Source organism: Lytechinus pictus, chromosome 11 (assembly GCF_037042905.1).
Source record: "Lytechinus pictus isolate F3 Inbred chromosome 11, Lp3.0, whole genome shotgun sequence".
NCBI lineage: Eukaryota > Metazoa > Echinodermata > Echinoidea > Temnopleuroida > Toxopneustidae > Lytechinus > Lytechinus pictus.
This window is the reverse complement of record NC_087255.1, coordinates 25,901,990-25,912,431: the sequence shown is the minus strand read 5'-3', so window position 1 is coordinate 25,912,431 and position 10,442 is coordinate 25,901,990.

Below are 10,442 nucleotides of genomic sequence, written 5' to 3'. Positions count from 1 at the left end.
TATTTATATTCTAATTTATTAACAGTACTATTCAACACCACCCCTTCCTCCTCCTGTAGTAAATAGATTCTGATTTATTGAGGTAGATACAGTATCAGACCCCGGTTAAAATCAGAATTTGTTCGATTAAAAGGGTAACTGTTTACTCAAAGGTCCATATGTACAATACGCGTCAGAAAAATATTATTTTCAAAATTATTTATTTGTGAGATAATATTTTTAATTTAATCTTGATAAACCATGTGTGTGTATGTATGTGTGTGAGGGAGAGGGTGTGTGTGGGGTGTGTGCGGTGTGTGTGTGTGTAGATTTTTTGGTAATAATTTTCTCATTTACTCTTTAGACTTTCATTGTAAATATTTTTTCATCAATATATACTTGTTATAATGTTCTAAATTAGGGGCCCCTTTCACAAGCTCTGCTTCTTTTGGGTCCCAAACTTGTAACATTGAATAAAATATAACATTGGTTATGCTAATTCCCAACTGATTTAGGGCGTAATTTCAATGGTATAAACGGAGAAATCGTGCACAAACATATACGACCGCAAATACGTCCTAAATAGTTCTAAAGTAAAGGCTAAATATTATAGGCTTATTTTCACAGCGAACTGATATCGGCATGACAATGCCTTATTAATAGAGCGAGAGGCTGTAAATATATTGTAATCATAACTTAATTCCCATAGTCCTCAGTTCCATGTTGTTGTTGTTGTTTATCTTGAAGCACTATAAGCTACAACATATGAACCTGCCCGTACGTGCGCTATAAGTTTATTCACCATTTCAATTATGTATGAAGAATGGCAAGGCCATAATTTTCATTATTTGCGGTTATGAAGTCCTGAGATTGAATTCAAACAAATATTCTCTCTTTCTCAAAGGCGAGGAGATAATAGTTATTTGGCGCGAAAATCCTTGACCTGTGGGCATTTTGTAAACAAAACTTGCACTGACTTTTTCCTGCAGCTAGAAAGAACACAAAGTCACACAGTGTGATCACAGTGTGTTCACAGTGTGGACTATGTCAAAATATTATTCACACTGTTCAAATTCAACAGTGTGAAGATATTTTCACACTGTGGACTCCCAAACAGTGTGACTGTTCACAGCGTGTTGTTGTTGTTGATTGGTTTTTAACATGGCTCTCATTAACCCTGATATATTCATTTTATTATTCCTTACCTACAACAGTCGTTTGCTCCTCGCGAAAACTTATTCCAATAATATGATAGCAGCCTAATTCATTAAATTCATTCATTTTATAAAATATTTCGTGTAAATTCTTGCCAAACTATTGAATTTTATTATCTTTTTCCTATTAGTAACATGATATATTATATCACTTTTTATTATTTTGTTTGATTTACCGTATATGTTATGTTTCTTTCATATGTGTTTACTTTTTATTGTATATGGACCCCATGGAAGAAAAGTATTGTCATGTCGACTAAACTGAACATGGGCTATCCATCCGTTTTGTTTTTATACGGAAAATAAATACTATACTATAATATTTTAAAAAAGATATTGTAGCTATCCGCCTCCCATACCTTGCATAAATTTCATTAAACTACTATGGTTGTAACCATGGTAACCCAAACTTCCAAGATTCAAGGTTATTCTTGGTTAGTTCATAAAATACAGATTACAAGAGGTTCAGTGGTATGTTTAATAATATCTTATCAATTGTTTGAGTTAAAGGCAAACTAATTGGTAATGAATATACTGTATATTTATAAAACATTTGTGCTTATCGCTTGTTACGCAGTGATTGATTATCGTTACACGCGAACGTACAATAAAGAAAGTACGCATAACATGTTATTGATCAGTTCAGTATGTTGTGATAAGGCATGCATTTAGTGATGTTATTGTTAGTGAAAAGCTTAAGAATTGCTACATGGATAAATACGCTACAATATTAATACTTACCATAATATTAGGCCTATACTGCATTTTTGGATTACAGATAAGATTGAAATCGTTATGAGGCCGGCAACACAAATTCTAAATATTGATGGTTTGAATTCTAAACCCCTCAAAAAAAGTTCGGAAAGCTAAGTTTGGCCATTAATTTCTCCCAACTCCCAATTTTGCACAACACATATTTTACATCATTCAAAAGATCATTTGATTCTCTATAAAATGATACAATGCTTGTTATGATCATGCCATCATGAAAAGAGCAGGATTCAAAAGTGTTGGATGAGGTCTAAATTGAAAAGCTGCAAAACGAGCAAAAAAAGTTTGGAAAGCTGAGTTTGGCCATTAATTTCTACCAACTCCCAATTCTACACAACGCATATTTTACATCATTCAAAATATCATTTGATTTTTTTTTAAATGATACCATGCTTGTTATGATCATGCCTTCACAAAAAGAGCAGGATTCACAAGTGTTGGATGAGGTCTGAATTGAAAAGCTGCAAAACGAGCAGAAATAGTCATACAGAACATGATTCTTTTGTCTGTGTCAATAGAGATGAATATCCATTCAAATCAAGCCCCTGCTGAAGGTTCTGTGAGATAACATGGTGTGAGACTTTGAGTCGTGGTTTGAAATACCATGCATGTTTGTTTGTTTGTCTGTTTGTTATGTGATTGCTTGCGCAGAGGTGTGTTTGATTCCGTGTTAATGTTGATGTTAAGGTGCATGAAAACAAAAGAAACCGCTGAGAAACTCACTCATCACCATTGAAAAAGAACAGTGACTTTCAATATTGTGTCACTTTGCAACTTTTGAATTTTGCTGTTGCCCCCACATTTCAAGGCACTGCACCTCCATGTGAACGATAATCATATTATGTAGGGTATCATTTTAAAGAAAATTAAATGATCTATTCATTGATATTAATTACACATTGATATTTAACAAAGCCGATGAGGAATTAGATTTAGATTTTTTTTAGATTTAGATTTTATTTCCGTTCAACAATTTTTTTCAAAATATAATCAAAGTAACAATACATATTCAATATAATCGATAATACAGACAAATCAATGAAATTTCGTAACAAATGTTGAATATAAATTTAACAAATCTACAATTTGTTGCAGTAATATTATCAATGAAAAGAAACAAGAAATGAACGGAGGGACTTGCCAAGAAAAGCAAAAGCTTGTAGAGAAGGCAAGCCCCTAAACTTAGTTTCAATACTAATTATAAACAATCTTTATATACAACTCTATACAAAAATCGAGACGGACACAGAAGACAAACTTAAAACAAGTAATCCACAAATATCAAAATAAAACGAATAAGCGACAACAAAAATAAAAGAAAGTAATTCAAATAATAATAATTACAGTGGTAACACAAACAAAAAAGTACTTACAAAATCATAATAGGGAGGGAAAAGTGGCAAAGGAAAGAAAGAGGGAGACAAGGGAGGTGCAAATAAAAAGTGCAAATGAAAAGAGGAACATGGCAGGTGCACAGGTCGTAATGTTTTGTATCATGTTGTAGTGTTGTTGGTGTTTTTATAAGTAAAGTTTGACAAATTTATTGGCAGTTAAAGGTTAAGTTATTATGTAGTTTTAGTTTAGGTTATGTGTTAGCTTGACTTGTTGGTGTGGAGTATTGACAAATGAGCATCTTTTAAAGTTTGCGTTTAAAAATATTAAGGTTTGTAGATTCTTTAAAGTCGTTGGGCAGGGAATTATTGACCAAAGTCAAAAGAAACCGCTGAGAAACTCACTCATCACCACGGAAAAAAGAACAGTGACTTTCAATATTGTGTCATTTTGCAACTTTTGAATTTTGACCTTGCCCCACATTCCAAGGCACTGCACCTCCATGTGAACCATAATCATATCATGTAGGGTATCATTTTAAAGAAAATTTAAGGTTCTATGCATTGATATTAATTACATATTGATATTTAATAAAAGCGAACGGGAATTATCGATCAAAGCCAGATTTCCGAACTTTTTTGAGGAGTTTAGTTTGATACACGTATTACATTTTACCAGTCAAGGTGGAGTTATGGCAGTGCTAGCATTGCACTAATATATTCTTCAATGATCATATTGTATTATGCATATGCCTGAAGTTTTTCTGGACTCGATTTTAACATTGTAATTTTGCTGAATTGATAGGGATGTATGAATGATATGAACAGACATTTGCTTTAACATCATTGCCAGGTTTCTGGGAGTAAAGGCTCTGGCTTGTATTCATGTGCATGTATTGCACACGATAATACGTTGCACATAATAATAGCAGCGCTTTGTATCCTGAGGCAAAAAGCGCTCTATAAACCCAGCTATTATTGTTATTATCATCATTATTATTGAATTATGTGTAACGTTTTGTTTGCTTTCTTTTTAATATGATTGGTTACATAGTTTTCACGGCTGACGGTTGGCAAGTTGACTACTACGAATCAAGTGATTAAAGTTAATCCCAAAGCCTGTAAGAAAGCTGTGCCACTCTTTTATTTAAATGTGTCTGTCTGCAAGTCCTCAGGGGCTACGCCACAAAATATGAACGCCAGTGGAACCAGGGCTTGATTAATGAGGGATTCTTTCAGGAACAGTTTGTTATTGCATTCGGTTCGTCACACTATATGATATTTTTCAGACGTCACTAATATAATTGACAGGTTGTTGCTTTATAACGGGGAATGACTTTTGTTGTTAGACGATTAGACCATCTCGCACTGGTGGAACATAATAGATAATAATGAACTCGTCCTCTTTATATTTTTTTGTAGAAACCATTCGTTAGATCTAAATCTGTTTCGAGAGGTCAAAGTAGAATAGTTGGTGTTATGTCAGTGAGTTTGTGTGTGTGTGTGGGGGGGGGGGGCTTGAGCCTCCTCCACCCCCCCCCCCCCTGATCCGCACCTGTCAGGGTATTAACAATTTGTTATGGGACACTTTTTGAAAGCGTCATCATAAGGGTAGCTTGATATGATGCCAGGTGAAAATGGCAGATGTATATAATAATGGCAAAGATAAAATAGTGGAGGTAAAAATGGCAGAGGTAAAACTGGCAGAGGTAAAAATGGCAGAGGTAATATTGGAAGACGTAAAAATGGCAGACATTAAACTGGCAGAAGTAATAATGACGGAGGTAATAATGGCAAAGGTAAAAATGGCAGACGTAAAACTGGCACAGGTAATAATGACGGAGGTAAAAATGGCAGAGGTAAAACTAGCAGAAGTTAAAATGGCAGAGGTAAAAATGGCAGAGGAAAAAAGGCACAGGTAAAAATGGCATGCTACATATACGAGGAAAAGAGTGAGCCTTTCCTGTCGATATCGTATTGACATTAAGTCTTGAACGGACTCTTTTGGGCGAAATAGGCTGAATATATTTTATTCGTATTGTTATTTTTTTTTTCGTGATAGGTCTTTACTTTATCCAACACTTTCTTTTCAAAAAGACTTAAATTAAGTGAGTGATAAAAGCATTTATCTTAAGTAAGCGATTTCGTAAGTAGAAGAGCATTCCCCATGCATATCAAATGATATTAAACATCAATGTGAGCTACCATGAACTCACTGAAACTGACAGGTTCGGAATAATTTTTCCACTTACACGAGTTAATTCATGACATCTTCCCGCCAGGTTATACGCGCCAATGTGAAGAGTGCCATTGTAAAAAGGTTTGCATGAACATGGACACTGGCGTACAGATGGGGGGAGTGGGCTCTCCCCCAATTTTCATCACCAAGAAAAAAAAAAGCAAAAAAGAAAGAGAGAAGGGTGAAATATGATATCATTTTCTAAATATTATGTGAAAATTATCACAAAATTGGATTTCTGTTGGATAATTTTCAAATTTTTGCTCGCTCGCTTCGCTCGCAATTTTTTTTTTTTTGCTAATTACGCCACTGATCATGGATAACATAAAATATAACAAGACATTCTTCAATAAAAGTAATTCTCTATTATTTTTCACATCATAATGAATCAAATTACCGAATAGATTTTGACATGACACGCATAGTTGTATGTTACTAATTCAATTATAGCAATTTGTGTCCATTTTGGTATTCCTCATAGCAGCTAGTCTAAAGTGGATGTCAGGTTCCCAAACTTGTCTTTGTTGAGCTTACTGTTTGTCAAGTATATGGTAACGGTTATCGCCTGTATGTGGAAATGGGTTGCAAATCAGGAATTCAAATTTACTGTGGATGTTTCTTTCTTGGGGACGCATTGACCTGTTTTAAGGGGGTGTCACCCTGACAAAAAGTTTTTTTTTTTTTTAATAGCAGAAAAAAAAAATATATATATATTGAAGGTTTGAAGAACATCCATCAGATATTAAGAAAATTTTAATTTTTCATTTGTGACGTCTTAGGCTATACGATCAGCTGCCTCGAATGTGTCCGACTGACACAAATTATCAATATCAACCAATTATTGTTTAAAATCTACCATCTACTATTCACAAAAACACTGGTTACTTTGACCAATCCTTTTTACTAGTGGAGGAAAAAAAATCATGGGTTATTGTACGAAAAACATCTAATAATTGTTTTCCTTTAAAATGTGGGGAAGGACCTCCCGTGATAAAGCTGGGTAAGTTCCAAGTCTTGTCTTCCTATCAATCTATACACACCTTTAATAGACTTTCTGAGGGAGGATCAATGAATTTTATTCATTTATTTACTTTCAATCTTTGCCAAGTAATTAAAGACATCATTGTGGCTGACTAAACTGGCAAGCCAAGGAATCTTTTCAATTATCATTACTGACTATACAGTGCGTCCCACAAAAAAACGAAACCGAGATTTATCAATGATTTATAATAACTTAATCACAAATACAATAGACAAATGACCTACCATTATAAAGCTTAGAATTTTTTAATTAGCATAATCATGTGTACCATGTTTCTTTTATGTATATGCTACAAATCTTAAACGAGAAAGACTGAAAAAAATACAAAAAATACCATTATTCTAAGGGGTCTTGTGACGAGAAATTAATTTATTACCTTGGTATTTTTTTAAAGTAAAGCAGTGGTTGTAATCAGCGTAATTAGCGTAATGAGCTAATTAGCATAAGTGTAACATATAGACCCTTTTGTAAATGTATATGCAGAAAACACCAAAACATAGACAATACAGCTTTTCTAAGGTTTTCTTTGACGATGAATTAATTTATGACAATGATTTTTATGCAGTGACATTTACGTAATAAGTATAATTACCGTAATTCTCAAATTAACATACATGTGCAATAAATATATTTATTTTTCATTATATACTCACAAAGCCTGAAAACATGAATAATACAGCTATTTTAAAGTTTAATGTGGTAATGAATTAATTTATGACAATGGCTTTCCTTTTTAAGCAATGTTTTTGTCATAAATGAATTCATCATCACAAAGAAACTCTAAAAGAGCTGTATAATTCATGTTTTGGGGCTTTCTGGAAATAAAATGACAAAGAAATGTGTGTGTTGCACATATAGGTTAATTAGTAAATTAGCTAAGGCTCGAAAGGGAAAATAGTGTCATAAATGATTTGCCCATTATAGAAAACTCTATATAGAAGAGCTGTATTATTCACAGATTAAGGCTTTCTAGATATAAAATGACAAAGAAATCCTTGTATATTACATAATGTTAAATTGTGAATAATTTGTCGTAATTTGCATAATTAGTATAATTTTTCCATTGTCGAAAACCATAGAAGAGTTGTATTTGTATTATCAGGTTTTCTAAATAACACTTGACAACCAATTCTATGTATTGCGTATGTTTGGTGAATTATGCTAATTACGTAAATTTCACTGAATAAAAAATCATTGTCATAAATGAACTCCTCGTCAAAGAAAAACCTTAGAAGAGATGTATTATCTATAATTTAGTGTTTTCTGTATATACATTCATAAAAGGGTCTATATATTACACTTATGCTAATTAGCTCATTATGCTAATTATGCTTATTACAATGACTGTTTTACTTAAAAATAAAAACTAAGGTTATGAATGAATTCATTGTCACTGGAATCCTTAAAAATTGTATCATTTAGGTAAAGTTTCCCATATTTCTGGTTTAATATTTAGTAGCATACTACATAAAAGAAGTATGTTATTTTACATGATTATGCTATCTAGAAAACAAATCAACCAAAAGACCTTGCCCTGAAAAACTTCTCCAGATCATTTACATGTGCTATGGGGCGGTCTACTGGACTATATCAGTAAACCTGGCGAAGCTTAATTTGGATCAAAAGAACCGGTCAGACAGAAAGGAATGTTATACTTAAAAACAATATATATAAATGGGAGCAGTGCAGTTTCATTTTGCTTCTGATAAATTGAATGAAAAAGATATCTGTCCTTTGATTTCTTTTTAAAAACCCTCACGATACATGCACTTCCACCGAATTCGTAAATAGCATTGTTAGGCCGATGAAGAAATAATGATATAATAAAATGCCTAACCGTGACATGCGCTTCAGGCAGACAATGAATAAAACAGGACCTCATGTCGCATGAAAACACACTCTTCCCACATTTCAATCCCGCCAAAAACAAAAAGATGATATTTTGTAATATAAACCAGACAAACAAATCGCCAATGGAATCAACCAAATTCTTCAACCGTGAATTGCATTACATCCCTCTTCCTCCCGGGGGCCACTTCCATTGACGAATGGATACCACGCCTGGCCATGGGGTTTGAAAAGCACCCTGAACAAGTATTTTCCATCTTCTGAAAATGCACCCTTTAACAAATACTGGCGTGTGAAAACCTACCCTTAACAATTTTTGGAAACAAAACGATACTTTTGACAAGTATTCCCTTACTTTGACCCCCTAAACAAGTACAGCGATAGTTTAACAGCCCCATTAGCAGCAATCCTTTTCAGTTTCAGTTTTAGTTTTATTTTTTCTCATTTCCAACAAAACAGTAAACAAAATTCATTAAAAAAATACATGCACTTAATATTTTGAGTTACGTGCGTAACGTAATAAGGGTGTTAAAAGAGTTATAATAATGAGTATATATTTTGCAAGGAAACCTACGTGTTTATGGTCCAAATTGCGAGGGTATAAAATGATTAAAATGCTATCATAAAATATGTTCTCTTTTTGCACCAAAACTACGTGTTTAGGGTCCTGTGGGAGATGGGGCGGTCCCGGGAAACTTGCTCAAAAAGCTGTGTGTTTGTCTGCTTCTCTGATGTAATTATTGTAACTCAAGTCATACTTTTTATCGCAGTTGCACAATGATATCAATCACATAATAAATCCAAGGAGATATGATATCTCCTTGATAAATCACAGCTCGACATCTAACGTACTTACAAAACACTGCAAAATATGTAAATTGATTCGACTCCAGCTGCTCCCAAGACCAAGTTGTCACGCAGCTGCGTCTCCTGTTGTCATGATACGGTAGCTTCGAACAATGCTATGCATGGAGGAAAAAGGTGTGTGGATTGGGAGAAAATAAAGAAGAAGAAGGGGGGGGTAAGATGTATGGGGTAAATGAGAGGAGGGGGTAATTTTCGTTTGAAGTTTGAACTTAAAGAACACATTGCATTTTTTTTCCATAAACCTTTTAGGTTAAGTTTTATATCATGTTTTGAAATATTTAAAATTGTGCCCCCTTCAAATCCGCTGGTGCATGGGTATCACGTTAATGGTTTTATGTGAAATAAATTTGAATTTCATTTAATTGAATACTCATGATAAAAAGGATTTAATTTGTGTTAATTTCCTCGAAAAGAGACAATGGCAAATAACAGACATACATGGATCTTTTTTCATACAATAACAATGAAGTTTATGTGATGGAGTATCGATTTCATCTATGACAAACAATATTTCAATGCGAGAATAGAAAATGCACTTCTGAGCCTAACCGTGACATGCGCTTCAGGCAGACAATGAATAAAAAAGGACCTCATGTCGCATGAAAACACTCTTCCCACATTAAGCACGTAAGGTGCCCTATCTTGAAAAAGATATCCCTTTTACGTACGTCACTCGTGGTATCCACTCGTCAATGGAAGTGGACCCCCTTGGGTCTTCCTCTGAAACTTGGCAGATAATATTTTAGGTGACCAGTCACCCAATAACCAATAATGTATCGCCAGGGAAGTTTCTCGATAATAGATAAAACAATAATTTGGTCTCCAAATTTGAAAAAAAAAGCTTATACAAATGATTACTCTTTTTCTTCATACTGTAAAATTTGAAATGGTAAAATTAAATAACAAACAAGAAACAGGAGGGTTTTTAACACCATTTTTTCTGGACTACTTGGGAGTTTCATTGAGATTGCACAGTGTGTATATCTCATGCTTGAGTGAACCCAAACTTCAAACCTTGTTTTCTCCTTATATTATATTTTGCGGCTCTCTCTGAATTTCTTCTCCATTCAATCAAGTAGGGCCTACTTGTCAGAGAAGGCTACTCTTTTAAGAAGTTATATATAATTTGAAGGCTTAAAGATGCTAAATGT